Genomic DNA, 15,836 nt, shown 5'->3' on the forward strand with positions numbered 1-15,836 from the left:
ATAGAACCATGGTGTCACTATACAATACAGTGGCTATCTGTATTCTACCGTCAGCCTAACTCCAGCTCATGTTGTTCAATTTAGGGGCATTTTCACATATGAAATTCGGTTCCATGGACCGTTTGTGAGAATTATACAAAATATGTTTAGCTTTTACAAGACCTGCACATAACAATGTAAGGATGCGATTTGCGACACGCATATTCTAGCTAGCTTGTTTACAATGAACAAAAACTTCAACGCGACTCACCAAGGTATGATTGCATTTCACTCATGCTTTATAGATTTAGCAATAGCGCGGATCAGGGTACCAAACAAACACAACAGGGTCTGGGTCATACAGGGGATATGTGAAAGCGCCCTTAGCCATAATTTACCTATCAGAATATAACAACAGCAAAGCCCATAACAAACCTGAAACTAGTTTACCCTATCCCAAAACACACACAATGCTGGCTAGTTAGCAAGCCAACTTTGAGCTAACGTAAGCGAGCTAACAACAGCCTCAGTGTTTCCCCTTTCATCTGTGATGTTACTTTATTAGCTAGCTAGCTAGGTTGCTATGTAGCTAGCTAGCTACTGTTATAGCCTATCTCTTACCTCAATTTCACTTTCTGCAGGTCTGGCGACGTCTTACTATGGTTGGTACAGCTGTTTTCTTCAAATATGTTCTCGTACCAATTAATTTTCTTCTTCGTGGTGGTTTACAGAACTCGTCATTATTTATTTTTTGCTGCATAACCGTAGATTCAACGCATTGGTTGATTTTACAATGGGATGTTAAAAAGGAAATGTCTCCTTTAAAACACTTACAGAGTTTAATGGCTGTGATAGGAGAAAACTGAGTATGGATCAACAACATTGTAGTTACACAATACTAACCTAAATGACAAAGTGAAAAGAAGGAAGCCTGTACAGAATAAAAATTTTCCAAAACATGCATCCTGTTTTCAACAAGATACTAAAGTAATACTGCAAAAGAATGTGGCAAAGCAATTAACTTCTTGTTTGGGGAAAATCCAATACAACACATTACTGAGTACCACTCTCCATATTTTCAAGCTTAGTGGTATGCTTGTAATCATTAAGGACTGGGGAGTTTTTCAGGATAATAAATAAATGGAATGTAGCTAAGCACAGGCAAAATCCTAGAGGAAAACCTGGATCAGTCCGCTTTACACCAGACACTGGGAGATAAATCCACCTTTCAGCAGGACAATAACCTAAAACACAAGGCCAAGTCTACACTGAAATTGTTTTGCACAATGACTGGAAGTCTATGGGTATCTGCTAGCATGTTAGTAGATACCCATAGACGTCCAGTCATTGTGCTAATGCTAGTTACATTTTGGCACTCGATACTACCTAACTTCCTTCATACTGGACACAGATACATAAGAATTGTATCCACAAGTTCATCTGACTCTGGGGAAGTAGATAAAGGGCCTCATTGCCAAAATCCTGAAGTATCCCTTTAACCTGTCTACTCCCCTTCATCTACACTGATTGAAGTGGATTTAACAAGTGACATCAATAAGGGATCATAGCTTTCACCTGGATTCACCTGGTCAGTCTATGTCATGAAAATAACCACATTCCTGTAAAGCTTACAGACAATCTCATGTTAAATACTGTTGAAGGAATATGGCTACAAGTTCATCTGCCTCACCTAAAGTCCATTTTTGTGGGAACCTGCTATAGACTACCAAGTGCTAACAGTCAATATCTGGATAACATGTGTGAAATGCTTGATATTGTATGTGATATATCAACATAGAGGTATATTTTCTGGGTGATTTCAATATTGACTGGCTTTCATTAAGCTGCCCACTCAAGAAAAAGCTTCAAACTGTAACTAGTGCCTGCAACCTGGTTCAGGTTATCAGTCAACCTACTACGGTAGTTACAAACAGCACAGGAATGAAATCATCAACATGTATTGATCACATCTTTACTAATGCTGCAGAAATGTGGTTTAAAGCAGTATACAAATTACACTATTATAGTGTATAAGAGGTCAGAAAATATGTTTTGTAGTGATTCCTATGTTGTTGATGTAAATCATTTTTGTTGGTCTGTGGTGTGTAATGAGGAGCAACCAGACGCTGCACTTGACACATTTATGAAATTGCTTATTCCAGTTACTAATAAGCATGCACCCATTAAGAAAATGAATTTAAAAACTGTTAAATCCCTGTGGATTGATGAGGAATTGAAAAATGTTATGGTTGAGAGGGATGGGGCAAAAATAATGGCAAATAAGTCTGTCTGCACAACCGATTGGAAAACGTACAGCAAATTGAGAAATCGTGTGACTGAACTGAATAAAAATACTAACCAACTATATATGAAACAAAGATAAATTATATAAAGAATGATAGTAAAAGTGAATGTGGAAGAGGTGAAAAAAGTATTGTCGTCTATCAACAATGACAAGCCACTGGGGTCCGACAACTTGGATGGAAATTTACTGAGGATAATACCTGATGATATTGCCACTCCTATTTGCCATATCTTCAATTTAAGCCAACTAGAAATTGTGTGCCCTCAGGCCTGGAGGGAAGCAAAAGTCATTCCGCTACCTAAGAATAGTAAAGTCCCCTTTACTAGCTCAAATTGCCGACTAATCAGCCAACAGTCAACTGTTACCAACCCTTAGTAAACTTTTGGAAAAAATAGTGTTTGACCAGGTACAATGCTATTTTACAGTAAACGAATTGACAACAGACTTTCAGCACACTTATAGGGAAGGACATTCAACAAGCACAGCACTTACACAAATGACTGATGATTGGCTGAGAAAAATAATGATTGCCGGGGCTGTTTTGTTAGACTTTGTCGTGTATTGGGATTATGCCTTTGTTAAATGTTTTTAAGTGGAACTGAAAGAATGTTAATTTTAGTATCAAGAGGGAATGTTTTAGTGTAACGCCACATACAACAGACAGGAAGTGTGTTGTAGACAGGGGATTGGACAGTAGAGGGAGCCACCCACATCTTGGGGAGATTATATATACTGGGGAAAAACGAAGAAGAAGTCAGAACGGCCATTGCAATCTGGGACGCCGTTCTCCAGACACCGCGGGTCTGTAACTTATGCTGTAACCTTGTGATATTAATAAAAGCCTCTAATCATTGTGCAGCCTAAGCGGACTCTTTGTTGACAGCAATAATTGCCACCATTCACCCGATACGACAAATGGCGCCCAACGTGGGGCTGGTCTGCACCTCTCCTCTGTTTCATTCAGCTGCCAGGCTAACTCGCTTTGAAGCCATGGCCAGACAAGGGTGAGTTTTTCTTACCGCTTTGGAGCTTGTTAGATTGGATCCTGCTTGTGTACACTGGAGGGGTGTACCATACGACCGTGCCTCGTGTGGCGTTATTGCTGTCGACTAGGAGGCTGCCTAAAATGTTATTCCATTGGAAACGGCAGATAATTGGAATTTTAGAGCATAAAACTGTAGGAATTAAGTATTGAAGGTGTACAATTAAAACAGATATGCGCATTCATTAGGGCACTGTACCGCTTAAGACCCCGGGGGGGCCATTTAGAAAACGATAGAATGTGCAAGACAGTGTTTTTTTTTAAAGGAAAACTCGGATTAATGAAATGTATCTGATTGTGATTATTGCTTGACTTTCGTCCGACGGGGGGTTTGCATGGGTGTGATTTCTCGGTGAATTGTCATTAAGTCCACGGTAGCACAAAATGGTAGGGAAATATGTTAAAAGGAATAAGGGCAGTGCAGGATGTTTATTTGTGTGGTAGGCCGCAGTTAGCTAAAGGCTAAGGCTAATGTTAATGCTAAATGCTGGAGTGTGGGTCATGCCACATTATACATAGCGGCTAATGCTAAATGCTAATGCTAAATGCTAATTGTGTTGCGTGCTACATGCTAACGTATCCTTAGAGGTCCTATTGCGATAGGATAAGCCTCTTAAACTTGTTTGTGTGTGTGTAGAATTCAAAGTTCTACGCAAATGTGAGCTCTGTTATGTGTAATTGTGTGAGTATAAGGTATAAAATAGTGAAGCTGTAGCTATCGTTCTATTGTTTGGGAATTGTATCATTGGATGCATTTGCGCATGCGTTTAATTTTATGACACTACACTACAAAACATGGGAGTTGTAGTTTATGGCACGAGATTAGGACACGTTTTGGGTTACGGTACTAAACTACAACACGTTTTTGCTAATGGGTCATATTTCTGTTGGGGGCTGCAGGAAGACAGAGAAACACACAGACAAAGAGATATTTGGACACGAGTCTTCTAGTTGTAAAGCGGCGGTTGGTTAAAGATGAAACTTGGTTTGTGACGTATTGAATTGATAAATGAGAGAGATATATTGACGGATTATAATAAATTGAATTAGAAGACGATTAAAATTAAATAAAATGTTTTTGAGCGATCGATAATTAGTTCTGAGTTTAGTCTTAGAGTGAATAATGGGTGAACGAAGGAATGTTGAATATGGTTGAGATAACTCAGTGATTGCATTAACTACTAAAATGTTATTCTGTGTCTTTGTTCTTCTGTCATATGAGAGAAACGATAAGCGAGAGGAGAGAGGAGATACAGGAAGTGCTGACGTGACATCACGTGACGCGGCAGAGGATCAAGTCAAAAAGGGTTTGAGACTGGTCTGGTTACAAAATATTTGATGTTATGACAATTTCACATAGGCTTGGCAAATACTATTTCATTAAAAATTGCATTTTGGAGGCTATGTGCATCACTTGGGTTAATTACAGATGTGTTGGGAATCAAGGACTGACATTATTCTGTAAAATTAAGATAAGGGTTTATGGGAATTGTAGTGTTGAAGGGTTAGAGGCTTTGTTTTTGGGATTGCTTTGAAGTTGACTAACTTACATTTGCATTTGATGGGTTGTGGTAAGATAGCCACCACTAATTGATGAATTGGTGACATAGGATATATGAATAAAAATTGGTTTTAATTATTCATGATTTTTAATTGATTTTAATGATTTTAATTTGGGTTATATTAATAATTGAAGGGGGGAAGCCATAGGCTATATAGTCTAAAATAAAATAATTCACGATAAAGGAATATAAAAGGGTTGTTACAATGGGGAGAAAGGACAGCAAGGCTATAAAAAGTCAGTACACCGGTTGATATAGTACAAAATGGTAATCCTTTAGTTAAGAGTATTGCTAGGTTATCCGGCAAATGAAACAAAAGTTGCCCAAAAACTGATAAAAGATTCCAGCGATAAGATAAACAACGGTATAGAGAAAATGCTAAAGGAAGAGAAGGCGACAGAAAAACTAATGGCAGAAGTTAGTACACCTTTCTCACATACGGATTCAGCGAAAAGACACCCACCTTACGAGAAGGAAGTAGAGCTTAGGGATGTTTATCCTCAGCTTCCAGGGATCATCCAGGAGGGTGATTGTTGCATCAGAGATGAAGACGAATAATAGATAGAGGACAAGCAGAAACGACAATGAAGATGAATCCAAAACTCCAGAAGGAAGAAAATGAGATGTCTGAAAGAGAAGAGTGAGGTTAAGGAAGAAGATGATGAAGATCAGAGTGATTGAGAAGAGATCATGGGTGGATATGACTCTGTGATCAGAAGGAAGTTGGCAAGAGAGGAAAGAAGAAGGATACTAGAGATTTGATCTCTGATGGAAGTTGAAGGAAGAAGGATACAAGAGATTCGAGTTCAGATGAAGACAGCGAGAAAGAGGAGACTGAAGGTGCTGTGTATTCAAAAGGAGTTTATCCTACAAGGACTGGCACAGAGGAAAAGTAAGAAGATGATGGAAGATGATATTTCGAGGACAGAACTTAGAATATAAGCTTTTGAAGAATCCTGATATGTCAACAACAAAGAACAGGATGAAGAAACTCTCAGAAAACTCAATCATACAACTGGTGGAGAAGAGAAGCTTTGGTTAGGAAGAATCAGAGTGAACCAAATCAACAATCACTGTTACAGCTTCAACTGAACAATATCAAATGCAATTGTACCAGCCAAGGGGGGTACCAGGTGTTCCATATCCACAGACAGTTTCTGGACAGACACAGAATTGGAGAGGAAGAGGACGAGAAGGCTTAGAAGGAGGAGGAAGATTTCAGCTACACTTCCAGCAACTTTCAGAAGACTGTTATAATTATGGACAGATTGGTCACTTTACCTGTGAGTGCAACAAGTCAGGAGGAAACAACAGAGAACATTTTTAAGGAAGATACAGGGGCCAGTCAAGATCACCTGTTCTCCAGGTGAACCCTAAGGATTCTAGAGCGCCTAGAAGATACGAAGGGGGGTGTCAGCTGATAGCACCGATTAGAGAAGAAGAGAAAATATCTAACAATTGAAGTAAAACCAGAGGACTATGAGAAGTGATAGTGAATAGTGTAAAAGCTTTTATCTGTGTTGAGCCTAAAAGAGGTTAAACATCTCACTATGTAAAATTAACTAATTAGGATAGGGATTTGAGGTAATAAAACAGTTAATTACTCTTAGGGAACCAATTGAGCTATGCTATAAAAAATCAAGGAGAAATTAAAATAGACATACTAATATTAGAGCATATACCTATTGCAGTGTTGGGAAGAGATGCATGGTGTAAATTGAACTGTACAATAGGATGTACACTAAACGGCTGTCTGGTAGAAGTTTTTAAAAAGTAGGGTTTTTGGGAATCATATTTGCTTATAAAGATAATATCATAGGAAGGATGATAATCTATTACACTGCCTATTAGACAATCTGTCTGAAAAATAAAGTTAAAAGGGGTGACTGTTATTCTGGGTTACATTCTTACACTAAGAGATTTCAGGCTAGGCTAAAAGGTGTTTAGTCGTTTGCCAAGTCTGTGTGTAAAGAAGTCAGAAGCAGGGGGACTTTCCCAATCACATATCCTAAAAATTGGTGGTAAAGGGATTTTGTGAATAAATCAGCGGAAAAGGTTTTTAAAGGTTAGGAGAAAAGATTAGATTAAAAAAGTTAGGAGAACTAGGTTGAAGGAACTCTAAGACAGTAAGCTAAGTTTCAAAGTTAGTAGTAAGAGAGAGAACAATGGTGAAGGACACTTTAGAGTAGGAAGATCAAGGTAATTGTAGGTGTATTTTTATAATCAAAAGTTTGAAAGTCAGGGATTAGAAGTAGGACTGAGAGTTGGAAAAAGTGACACTAGTGGTGATAGATGGAAGTACAAGTAAAGAGTTCAAAGCTTTGGGGAAATGGATGAAGTAACTAAGGACATTAACACTTCAGTCTATTAAAACAACAGTGAGAAGCAATTTAACTCTTTCAACATTGATAGTTATTAAAGCCATAAATATATCGCATTTGATTATCACAGCGATTTCACAACGTAGAACCACCCCTGTCGAGGTGGATCCAGTTGAGAATGGGCGTCAACAGGTAGCTAACGTTACTCGCTGGACCAGCCACTCCTTCATAGAACATCAGCTTGCGAAGAACGATTTATTTTAATGTCGACAACACTGTAAAGTTTAGTCATGGTGTGGTGCTCAGTACCTGGATGTGCAAACGAGAAGCAAGCACAGGCTGCTGGGATAACATTTCATTGGTTACCTTACTAAGAAGTCATGAGCTCCATGACCTTGTACTCATTGACTATACACTTTGGCTCTTGCCAGCCCCATGCATTCTTTTCTCCTTCCGTGTCAGATGATGTTGAGCTTGAGCTTGTCCAATTTGGACTCCAGACCAAAGGACACATTTACACCGGTCTCATGTCCATTGCTCATGTTTCTTGGCCCAAGCAGGTCTCTTCTTCTTATTGGTGTCCTTTAGTAGTGGTTTCTTTGCAGCAATTCGACCATGAAGACCTGATTCAAACAGTCCCCCTCTGAACAGTTGATGTTGAGATGTGTCTGTGACCTGAACTCTGTGAAGCATTTATTTGGGCTGCAATTTCTGAGGCTGGTAACTCAAATGAACTTATCCTCTGCAGCAGGGTCTTCCATTCCTGTGGTGGTCCTCATGAGAGCCAGTTTCATCATAGCACTTGATGGTTTTTGCGACTGGACTTGAAGAAACTTTCAAAGTTCTTGAAATGTTCCGTATTGACTGACCATGTCTTAAAGTAATGATGGACTGTCGTTTCTCTTTGCTTATTTGAGCTGTTTTTGCCATAATATGCACTTGGTCTTTTACCAAATAGGGCTATCTTCTATATACCTTGCTCAAACGCATTAAGAAGGAAAGAAATTCCACAAATTAACTTTTAAGAAGGCACACTTGTTAATTGAAATGCATTCCAGGTGACTACCTCATGAAGCTGGTTGAGAGAATGCCAAGAGTGTGCAAAGCTGTCATCAAGGCAAAGGGTGGCTATTTGAAGAATCTCAAATATAAAATATATTTTGATTTGTTTAACACTCTTTTGGTTACTACATGATTCCATATGTGTTATTTCATAGTTTTGATGTCTTCACTATTATTCTACAATGTAAAAAATAGTAAAAATAAAGCAAAACCTTGAATAAGTAGTTGCGTCCAAACTTTTGACTGGTAGTGTATACGCGGATGATACTATTATGTACGCAATTTCCCAGACTGCTGACCTGGCTGTGACAAGGCTAGAGTCCGATTGTGCAGGAAGCCCTTACTGATTTAAAACTTGTACTTAATACGGGCAAAACAAAATACATGTTGTTTTAACGTTTGGATTGGCAATGATTTATCGTTTAAAAAAACATACGACTGAGCTTGTTAAGAAACTAAGATTTAAAGTGGGCTTTTTTACAGAAATAGATATTGTCTCTGTAGTCAGCAGGAAGCAGATTGTGCAGTCATCCTTTCTACCTGTTCTTGATTATGGTGATACTATTTATCAAACTACCTCTACTCTTAAACCTCTGGATGGTTTTCACATAGCGCCCTTCGTTTTATCACAGGAGACAGTTGTATTACTCATCACTGTATTCTTTAACAAAAGGTTGTCTGGACCTCCTTTGAAGTCGTAGATCACATCATTACGCTCTTTTTGTTTATATCATTATGCTCCACAAACTTCCGACTTGCCTAACATCACTGTTAAGATTTTAAATGACAAGTTATAAAAACCTGTTCACTGGGTTGGTTAACTCTGGAGACTCCTTTGGTGTCCAGAGAGTTAGGTAAATTAGCCTTTAATTTCCTTGCATCTTATGTATAGAATGAACTAAAAGCATTCTATTTGGGACAAATCATTCACTACACCCTAAACCTCAACTAAATATTGTAATCCTCAACACTGCATTCCACAGTAAGAACATCATACCAAAGGTCAAGCATGGTGGTGGTGGTGTGATGGTTTGGGGATGCTTTGCTGCCTAAGGACCTGGACGACTTGCCTTTAATAGAAGGAACCATGAATTCTGCTCTGTATCAGAGAATTCTACAGGAGAATGTCAGACCATTCGTCTGTGAGCTGAAGCTGAAGCGCAGCTGGGTCATGCAGCAAGACAATTATCCAAAACACACAATCAAGTCTACATGAAAATTGCTAAAAAGCAACACATTTGAAGTTTTGGAATGGCCTAGTCAAAGTCCAGACCTAATCCCAATTGAGATGTTGTGGCAGGACTTGAAACGAGCAGTTCATGCTTGAAAACCCACACGTCACTGAGTTAAAGCAGGTCTGCATGGAAGAGTGGGTCAAAATTCCTCCACAGCGATGTGAGAGACTGATCAACAACTACAGGAAGCATTTGGTTGGAGTCATTGCAGCTAAAGGTGGCACAACCAGTTATTGAGTGTAAGGGGGCAATTACTTTTTCACACAGGGGAATTGGGTGTTGCATAACTTTGTTTATGTAATAAATGAAATAAATATTAATTGTTGTGTTATTTGTCCACTTATGTTCCCTTTATCCAATATTAGGTTTTGGTTGAAGATCTGATAACATTCAGTATCACAAATATGCAAAAGTAGAAAAAGTTAGAAAGGGGGCAAATACTTTTTCATAGAACTGTATGTATGTCACACATATGTCACACATTACAACCAACTGATTGCAGCATTACCGCAAAAAATGGAGGTGGCAAGTGAAAAGAGGAGAAGGTAAGGAACTTGTCTGTCAGCCCTGCATTAAAGATCAAAATTGGTTAAAGAAAATTGTGATAAATATAAAAGTATACCAGTTACAGTGGGGGAAAAAAGTATTTAGTCAGCCACCAATTGTGCAAGTTCTCCCACTTAAAAAGATGAGAGAGGCCTGTAATTTTCATCATAGGTACACGTCAACTATGACAGACAAAATGAGAAAAAAAAATCCAGAAAATCACATTGTAGGATTTTTAATGAATTTATTTGCAAATTATGGTGGAAAATAAGTATTTGGTCAATAACAAAAGTTTCTCAATACTTTGTTATATACCCTTTGTTGGCAATGACACAGGTCAAACGTTTTCTGTAAGTCTTCACAAGGTTTTCACACACTGTTGCTGGTATTTTGGCCCATTCCTCTATGCAGATCTCCTCTAGAGCAGTGATGTTTTGGGGCTGTCGCTGGGCAACACAGACTTTCAACTCCCTCCAAAGATTTTCTATGGGGTTGAGATCTGGCTAGGCCACTCCAGGACCTTGAAATGCTTCTTACGAAGCCACTCCTTCGTTGCCCGGGTGGTGTGTTTGGGATCATTGTCATGCTGAAAGACGCAGCCACGTTTCATCTTCAATGCCCTTGCTGATGGAAGGAGGTTTTCACTCAAAATCTCACGATACATGGCCCCATTCATTCTTTCCTTTACACGGATCAGTCGTCCTGGTCCCTTTGCAGAAAAACAGCCCCAAAGCATGATGTTTCCACCCCCATGCTTCACAGTAGGTATGGTGTTCTTTGGATGCAACTCATCATTCTTTGTCCTCCAAACACGACGAGTTGAGTTTTTACCAAAAAGTTATATTTTGGTTTCATCTGACCATATGACATTCTCCCAATCCTCTTCTGGATCATCCAAATCTAGCAAACTTCAGACGGGCCTGGACATGTACTGGCTTAAGCAGGGGGACACGTCTAGCACTGCAGGATTTGAGTCCCTGGCGGCGTAGTGTGTTACTGATGGTAGGCTTTGTTACTTTGGTCCCAGCTCTCTGCAGGTCATTCACTAGGTCCCCCTGTGTGGTTCTGGGATTTTTGCTCACCGTTCTTGTGATCATTTTGACCCCACGGGGTGAGATCTTGCGTGGAGCCCCAGATCGAGGGAGATTATCAGTGGTCTTGTATGTCTTCCATTTCCTAATAATTGCTCCCACAGTTGATTTCTTCAAACCAAGCTGCTTACCTATTGCAGATTCAGTCTTCCCAGCCTGGTGCAGGTCTACAATTTTGTTTCTGGTGTCCTTTGACAGCTCTTTGGTCTTGGCCATAGTGGAGTTAGGAGTGTGACTGTTTGAGGTTGTGGACAGTTGTCTTTTATACTGATAACAAGTTCAAACAGGTGCCATTAATACAGGTGGAGGACAGATGAGCATCTTAAAGAAGAAGTTACAGGTCTGTGAGAGCCAGAAATCTTGCTTGTTTGTAGGTGACCAAATACTTATTTTCCACCATAATTTGCAAATAAATTCATAAAAAATCCTACAATGTGATTTTCTGGAAAGAAAATTCTCATTTTGTCTGTCATAGTTGACGTGTACCTATGATGAAAATTACAGGCCTCTCTCATCTTTTTAAGTGGGAGAACTTGCACAATTGGTGGCTGACTAAATACTTTTTTTCCCCACTGTACATTTAAGGACCAAAGACTTTACAGCTGCACCATACAGGTTGCAAAACAGTTGTGAGGAGATTTTCGATGTACCGAGTCCATGGCACATGGTTTATTCAAAACTTAGAGTTTTTCCATTTAAATTATTATACAAAATTCTTGCAGCCAATAGAATGTTATATTTATACAGTGGGTGGGTTTAATCCTGAATGGTGATTGGTTAAAATCGCATTCCAGCCGGTGTCTTTTCCACAAGTTACCACCGGCTAAATCTATGATGTTATATGCCTATTTACACTGTTCCATCTGAATGCGCAATCCACTCTCATCAACCCAGCCAGGCACTTTATGAACTTGATCTCCACTATGAAAAGCATCTAGACATTATCTCACATTTCTTTTAGACTAACATTTAGTTTTCAACAGTGGAGATTTGTATAAAGCTTGCTGTCGGTCTCTCCAACATTTGCAACATTGTTTCAATATTCAAATTCGATCTCCTGCTGTCCCATAGTATTGAACGTGTCAGGAGTCAGGACGAGACAGAAAGGCAGGCAGGGTTTCTCAGCCAGTCGAAATCATGAATCAGCTGACATCATTTTTATGGATATATACAAAAAAAATGTCAATTGAAAAAAGGTACAACGAAACGCAGCTAATTTGCAGTCTTTAGCTTCTCTGAACAACAGTGTCCTGACGAGAGAGCACATTCTCTATGCCAGGCGAAATCGCGCCTCATTAGCTCATTGTTATGGATGTATCCAAATAAATGTCACTAGAAAACAGCTTAAACAAATGCAAATGCAGCTACTTGGTTGTTATTCTGGTGGAACTTTTTGACGTGACTGTAAGTTTGCCGTAGTTGGCTAGCTAACAAGCAAGGGATAAGAACGTTGCCAGCCAGTATGGCAATGGAACATTTAGAATGAACGACTGGGTCGCATCCATAGATACAGAACAAAAAGAATGAACGACTCGGTCGCCTCTCTAGCAACCCTAGATTTGTGTCGGGAATACAGTTGAAGTCGGAAGTTTACATAAACTTAGGTTGGAGTCATTAAAACTCGTTTTTCAACCACTCCACAAATTTCTTGTTAACAAACTATAGTTTTGGCAAGTCGGTTAGGACATCTACTTTGTGCATGACACAAGTAATTTTTCCAACAATTGTTTACAGACAGATTATTTACTTATAATTCACTGTATCACAATTCCAGTGGGTCAGAACTTTACATACACTAAGTTGACTGTGCCTTTAAACAGCTTGGAAAATTCCAGAAAATGTTGTCATGGCTTTATAAGCTTCTGATTGACATCATTTGAGTCAATTGGAAACTCAGTGCCTCTTTGCTTGACATCATGGGAAAATCAGAATAAATCAGCCAAGACCTCAGGAAAGAAATTGTAGACCTACACAAGTCTGGTTCATCCTTGGGAGCAATTTCCAAACGCCTGAAGGTACCACGTTCATCTGTACAAACAACAGTACGCAGGTATAAACACCATGGGACCACGCAGCCGTCATACCGCTCAGGAAGGAGACGCGTTCTGTCTCCTAGAGATGAACGTACTTTTGAGCGAAAAGTGCAAATCAATCCCAGAACAACAGCAAAGGACCTTGTGAAGATGCTGGAAGAAACAGGTACAAAAGTATCTATATCCACAGTAAAACGAGTCCTATATAGACATAACCTGAAATACCGCTCAGCAAGGAAGAAGCCACTGCTCCAAAACCGCCATAAAAAAGCCAGACTAAGGTTTGCAACTGCACATGGGGACAAAGATCGTACTTTTTGGAGAAATGTCTTCTGTTCTGATGAAACAAAACTAGAACTGTTTGGCCATAATGACCATCGTTATGTTTGGAGGAAAACGGGGGTTGCTTGCAAGCCAAAGAACACCATCCCAACCATGAAGCACGGGGTGGCAGCATCATGCAGCGGGTTTGCTTTGCTGCAGGAGGGACTGGTGCACTTCACAAAATAGATGGCATCATGAGGAAGGAAAATTATGTGGATATATTGAAGCAACATCTTAAGACATCAGTCAGGAAGTTAAAGCTTGGTCGCAAATGGGTCTTCCAAATGGACAATGACCCCAAGAATACTTCCAAAGTTGTGGCAAAATGACTTAAGGACAACAATGTCAAGGTATTGGAGTGGCCATCACAAAGCCCTGACCTCAATCCAATAGAAAATTTGTGGGCAGAACTGAAAAAGCGTGTGCGAGCAAGGAGGCCTACAAACCTGACTCAGTTACACCAGCTCTGTCAGGAGGAATGGGCAAACATTCACCCAACTTATTGTGGGAAGCTTGAGGAAGGCTACCCAAAACGTTTGACCCAAGTTAAACAATTTAAAGGCAATGCTACCAAATACTAATTGAGTGTATGTAAACTTCTGACCCACTGGGAATGTGATGAAAGAATAAAAGCTGAAATAAATAATTCTCTCTACTATTATTCTGACATTTCACATTCTTAAAATAAAGTGGTGATCCTAACTGACCTAAGACAGGGAATTTCTACTAGGATTAAATGTCAGGAATAGTGAAAAACTGAGTTTAAATGTATTTGGCTAAGGTGTATGTAAACTTCTGACTTCAACTGTATATCTTGTGGAAGGATTAAATAGTATGAATAAATTAATGAAAATATGTCAATCAATATTTTAATATGTTGGTAACACGTTGTACAAATGTGATAATGCCTTCGAAGCTGGTGTTTGTTGGATATATTGGCACGGTTTGTCGGCCCTCGACGAACAACACCTGTGCCAATATATCCAACAAACACCGGCTTCTCGGCCAATATCACTTAAATACAGTGCATTCTGAAATTATTCAGACCCCTTCACTTTTTCCACATTTTGTTACGTTACAGCCTTATTCTTAAATTGATTAAATTGTTTTTTTTCTTCATCAATCTACATACAATACTTGATAAAGCAAAGCAAAAAAACATTTTTTTGACATTTTTGCAAATGTATAAAAAATAAACAACTCAAATAATACATTTACATAAGTATGTAAGAGTTTCTCCCATTCTTCTCTGCAGATCCTATTTTCAGGTCTCTCCAGAGATGTTCGATTGGGTTCAAGTCCGGACTCTGCCTGGGCCACTCAAAGACATTCAGAGACTTGTCCCAAAGCCACTGTGTTGTATTGGCTGTGTGCTTAGGGTCTGAGGTCCTGAGCGCTCTGGAGTAGGTTTTCATAAAGGATCTCTGTACTTTGCTCCGTTCATCTTTGCCTCGATCTTGACTAGTCTCCTAGTCCCTGCCACTGAAAAACATCTCCACAGCATGATGCTGCCACCACCATGCTTCACCGTAAGGATAGTGCAATGTTTCCTCCAGACGTGACGCTTGGCATTCAGGCCAAAGAGTTCAATCTTGGTTTCATCAGACCAGAGAATCTTGTTTCTCATGGTCTGAATGTCCCCTTTAGGTGCCTTTTGCCAAACTCCAAGCGGGTCCCTTTAGGTGCCATTTACTGAGGAGTGGCTTCCGTCTGGGCACTCTACCATAAAGGCCTGATTGGTGGAGTGCTGCAGAGATGGTTGTCCTTCTGGAAGGTTATCCCATCTCCACAGAGGAACTCTGGAGCTCTGTCAGAGTGTCCACTGTGTTCTTGGTCACCTCCATCACATCAGCAAGCTTTTCATCCAAATCCACTCCCTTGTCTACTAGTATATTCCCAACTATGCACCCATTATCAATTGCCCTTCTGATCAGAGCTCAGAAATGTCCATCCCCAAATACAACATTTTCCGTCTCGATAGAACTGCCAAAGGGGGTGGGGTTGCAATCTACTGTAGAGATAGCCTGCAGAGCTCTATCGTACTATCCAGGTCTGTGCCCAAACAGTTTGAGCTTCTTTCCAGAAATAAGTCTCTCACTGTTGCCGCTTGACCCACCTCAGCCCAGATATGTGCCCTGGACACCATATGTGAACTGATTGCCCCCATCTATCCTCAGAGTTCGTACTGCTTGGTGACCTAAACTGGGATATGCTTAACACCCCGGCCAACCTACAATCTAAACTAGATGCCCTCAATCTCACACAAATTATCAACAAACCTACCAGGTACAACCCTAAATCTGTAAACATGGGCACCCTCATAGATATCATCCTGA

This window comes from Coregonus clupeaformis, unplaced genomic scaffold (genome assembly GCF_020615455.1).
Source record: "Coregonus clupeaformis isolate EN_2021a unplaced genomic scaffold, ASM2061545v1 scaf0367, whole genome shotgun sequence".
In the NCBI taxonomy this organism is placed as follows: domain Eukaryota; kingdom Metazoa; phylum Chordata; class Actinopteri; order Salmoniformes; family Salmonidae; genus Coregonus; species Coregonus clupeaformis.